Source organism: Carlito syrichta, unplaced genomic scaffold (assembly GCF_000164805.1).
Source record: "Carlito syrichta isolate Samal-C Ts95f unplaced genomic scaffold, Tarsius_syrichta-2.0.1 Scaffold309114, whole genome shotgun sequence".
Classification (NCBI taxonomy): Eukaryota; Metazoa; Chordata; class Mammalia; order Primates; family Tarsiidae; genus Carlito; species Carlito syrichta.
The window spans coordinates 547271-551959 of NW_007253210.1; the positions used below are offsets into that span (position 1 = coordinate 547271).

The following is a 4689-nucleotide window of genomic DNA, read 5'->3' on the forward strand; positions in this document are numbered from 1 at the left end:
CTCAGCAAGTGACTGGTGTGGGAGGGAAACCAGAGTGAGGCCTCCAGACTGAGAGACTGCTGGGGCCATTCATGGAAATGAGACACACAAGTGGCCAGGCACAATGGTTCATGTTTGTAATCCCAGCACTTTGGGAGGCTGAGGCAGGAGGATGGCCTGAGCTCAGGAGTTCAAGCCCAGCTGAGGCAATGTAGCCAGAATTCACCTCTATAAAAAAATCAAAAAATTTGCAGAGCATGGGGCTGCCCACCTGTATTCCCAGCTACTCGGAAGGCTGAGGCGGGAGTATCTCCTGAGTCGGGGAGGTCGAGGCTCCAGTGATCCATGAGGGTGCCACCACACTCCAGCTTGGGCAACAGAGTGAGACTCCAACTCAAAAAAACCCCAGAAAACAGAAGCAGAAGTGGGTCTGTGGGAAAGGGTGGTAAGAGCTTGATTTTCACTTTGGACTTTGAGTTGCAGGCTCCAGCAGGGCCACCAAAAGCAGCTGTCCCCCCAGCAATGGACACAAGGAGCTACCATTCCAGAAGGAGCTCAGTGCTAACCGTCACACTGGGGAGGCATCTGCTGAGGGGGCCTGATGGCGGTCGTGGGAGGGGTTGAGAACACTGCGCAGGAAAGAGAGAAAGCAAGAGGCCCCAGGGTCAGCAGCCTGAGCGATGCCAACCCTTATGGGAAGAAAACAAGCAACCACTGGAGAGAGAAGAGAAAAATCAGGACGGGGTAGGTCCCAATGGCCAGAGGCACATGTGGGGAAGGGGGAGGTGACCAGCCCCGGGCCAGATGCTTGGAGACCCGGTGAGCCAAGCCCGAGGAGGCCTCCCTCCTGCAGCAGCTGGAGGTCACAAGAGTCTTCCGAGGGCGCAGGGACCAGGTCGTGCCGAAGCCGGATCCAGATTGTGCCAATTAAGAAAGAAGTGGGTGGCGAGACCCGGAGGCAGCCAGGAAAACACTCTTTGAAGGGCTTTGGCAGCCACGAGAGGAAGAAAGGAAGGCCTGAGGGGGAGGCGGGATGGAGGAAGATGTGTTTTTAGAAGGGGTGAGCTGGAACAGATTTGTGAGCAGAAGAGAAGGAAGCAGTGAGATGGAAAAGGAAGGAGACAAAGGGCATTTGGTGGAGCAGGGAAGGTTCCAGAGAAGGAGAGGGCATCACGACAGTGTGTTTTTAAAAAGCATGCAAGTCACAGCAGCACACTGGTGGTGAACAATAAGTCCTTACATCTGAAAAGCAGTGAACTGCTATCTACCAAGTATTTTTATATGCTCTATTGCCTTTCAGCCTCGTGAGGGGCATATTATTATCTCTGCTCAAATGCAAGGCAGCCACGTGATTTACGCAAGTCACCTAGCTCATCAGCAGAAGATCCTGGGATTCGAGAGTCAATCATGCACCACAAAAACAGTGACCTAGGCAAGAAAGGGTAAGGGTCTAGATGGGGCAGTGGCATTTGCAATGGAACAGAGAATGAATGTCCATCCGTCTATGAAAGACTTGGACAGCCTTAGAGCACGAAGCAGATAAGGGAATGAGGAAAGGACGGGTCCAGGATGGTTCCCATACTCTGGTTGGAACAGAAGCAGGAAGAGAAGTAGATATTGGAGGGATTGGGGAGTTGGGTAGACAGGAAGTTCAGGATGTCCTGGGGACACCCAGGTGGAGGTTCCAGGCAGCGCTGGAGCCACCTGGGCGAGTCACGAGGGCTTGGAGGGAGGGGAAGGAAAGAGTCCCTCACTCAGCCGTGAGGAGCACTAGTATTTAAGGAGGTGAAAGAGAAGAGACTTGAGTAGGAGGTGAGGAGGAGTGGGCAGAGAGGTAGGAGAGGAAAAAAAAAGAGAACGTGATTACGAAAGAGCAGTGAGGGGGTTACGGGGAGGATGCTACCAGGAGTGAGGAAGAAAGGGGCCATCTTCATTGGCTTTCAGGGGGTGGGGGAAATGGCTTCCCCAGGCTGGTCAGAGAAGGCTTTGAGAAACAAGAAAAGTGAGAGAAAGAAAGGCCCTTTTAGGCCGAAGAATGGAATGGGAGAGGGTTGCATCCCTCTCTGCTCCTCTTTGCTGGGCCTTCTTGACACTTGCTGCAATAATCAGTGCATTCACAAAAAATAAAGCATGGGATTTGGCGAGACATGGAGAATCAGATATTCGAAATGTTTCTATTATGTGATTCAAAACCAGACACGTTGAAAAGTGGAGACCATCCAATGCGATCATGCTGTCCTTAAAAATGTTCCTTTGATACACATTAATCTGTTCTGTTTACCAGAAATGTTAACGAGGAAAATAAACAACAGGGAAATTTAGGAATATTTCAAATTGAAGTTTAAAAGCAAAAGAGAAAGCAAGCGACAAAAAAAATAGAAAAAGAAAATCCAAACAGCATGAACATTGCAGACCTCAGCTGCCCTTTAAAACTTTTTTTCTGCCTAACATTACATCGTTTTCTGCCAGTCCGGACGGAGGAGACAAGATGGCGCTGCGGGTAATGCAGGGATCATGAACAGGGCCGCGGCCGCGCTACCGGTGCCCACCCGTGGGCCGGTGGCGGGACCTCGGGAGCAGGCGCTGGCAGTTAGTCGGAACTACCTCTCCCAGCCTCACCTCACATACAAGACAGTATAAGGAGTCAATGGTCCTCTAGTGATCCTAGGTCATGTTAAGTTTCCCAGATATGCTGAGATTGTTCACTTGACATTACCAGACGGCACGAAGAGAAGTGGACAAGTTCTAGAAGTTAGTGGTTCCAAAGCAGTGGTTCAGGTATTTGAAGGGACTTCAGGTATAGATGCTAAGAAAACGCCCTGTGAGTTTACTGGGGATATTCTCCGAATACCAGTGTCTGAAGACATGCTTGGTCGGGTAGTCAATGGATCAGGAAAACCCATCGACAGGGGTCCTGTTGTCCTGGTTGAAGACTTCCTTGATCTCATGGGCCAGCCAATCAATCCTCAATGTCGAATCTACCCGGAGGAGATGATTCAGACTGGCATTTCGGCCACAGATGCATGAACATTATTGCTAGGGGACAGAAAATTCCTATCTTCTCTGCTGCTGAGTTACCACACAATGAGATTGCAGCTCAAATCTGTTGCCAGGCTGGTTTGGTAAAGAAATCCAAAGATGTAGTGGACTACAGTGAGGAAAATTTTGCAATTGTGCTTGCTGCTATGGCTGTAAACATGTAAACTGCCCAGTTCTTCAAATCTGACTTTGAAGAAAATGGCTCAATGGACAATGTCTGTCTCTTTTTGAACTTGGCTAATGATCCAACTATTGAGTGAATTATCACTCCTCGCCTGGCTCTTACCACAGCTGAATTTCTGGCTTACCAGTGTGAGAAGCACGAACTGGTTATCCTAACAGACATGAGCTCTTATGCTGAAGCACTTCGAGAGGTTTCCGCAGCCAGGGAAGAGGTTCCCGGTCAACGAGGCTTCCCAGGTTACATGTATACAGATTTAGCCACGATATATGAACGCACAGGTCAAGTGGAGGGTAGCATTCTCACCATGCCTAACGATGATATCACTCACCCCATCCCTGACCTGACTGGATACATTACAGAGGGGCAGATCTATGTGGACAGACAGCTACACAACAGACAGATTTACCTGCCTATTAACGTGCCGCCCTCACTATCACGGTTAATGAAGTCTGCTATTGGAGAAGGTATGACCAGAAAGGATCATGCCGATGTGTCTAACCAGCTGTATGCATGCTATGCTATTGGGAAGAATGTGCAAGCCATGAAAGCCGTAGTTGGAGAAGTAGCCCTTACCTCAGATGATCTTCTTTACTTGGAATTTCTGCAGAAGTTTGAGAGGAACTTTATTGCTCAGGGTCCTTATGAAAACCGCACTGTCTATGAGACTTTGGACACTGGCTGGCAGCTACTCCGAATCTTCCCCAAAGAAATACTGAAGCGAATTCTTCAGAGCACCCTGAGTGAATTTTACCCTCGAGACTCTGCAAAGCATTAACCCATTGCTTCATCACTGGCTTGGGCCTCTTGTGAAATACTGGTTCTGTTTACTTTATTCTTCGTGTACTCCCCCACCCCTGCCCCCACCTTTGTGTTGGAGTTTACTGTGTTACCCTGTAATTAAACATGAGAATAGGTAACATATTGTGCCAGTGTTGCAATGTTTTAAACTGCTAACAGACTTTAAAATATCCCCTATTCAGAGAACCTGGGTTTTCAGTGCTTTGTTTAAAGTAGCTGCAGGGGCGGAGGTGTGTTTTCTTGTTGATGTATGTATTGTACATAGTGGTTGTAGTTAGTTACCTGATGATGTCCTCATCATTGGGATTTCTTGCACCTTACTGCTCAGCTCCCTCAAGTGTCACTTGCCAAAGTTATCCTGATAGGTTTCTGAATTAGGGGCAAGATCAGGTCTGAAAGAGGTCTTCTTTTGGAAGAGCCAGGAGGCTCTTTCCTGATTTTCTTTGAGTTGTTGGTGTGCCTGTGGATCTTTAGTATGCTGCTACTCGAAGCAGATGTTTTCACTGTCTCCTTGCTCTTCCCTGTAGAGTGAGTAGATGAGCAAAGGAGCTTCCTTTCCTGGTTAGTGCACAGCGTTGCATTCCTGCGTCTTACAGCTCTCCTGCGTGACACAGAGCCCTGCAACTGCTGCACAGCTGGTGTTGATCCAGTAGCAGCTCGATTCCTGTCTGGGTGACCCTGCTGGTTTC

General features: G+C 48.8%; 1 pseudogene across 1 annotated transcript; it reads left to right on the forward strand.

Moving 5' to 3' along the window:
• Nucleotides 1-2467: 2467 nt before the first annotated feature.
• On the forward strand, nucleotides 2468-4281 carry LOC103269224 (annotated as a pseudogene). The gene has a single exon (XR_504865.2). The product of XR_504865.2 is annotated as a V-type proton ATPase subunit B, brain isoform pseudogene (transcript).
• The last annotated feature ends 408 nt before the right edge of the window (nucleotides 4282-4689 follow it).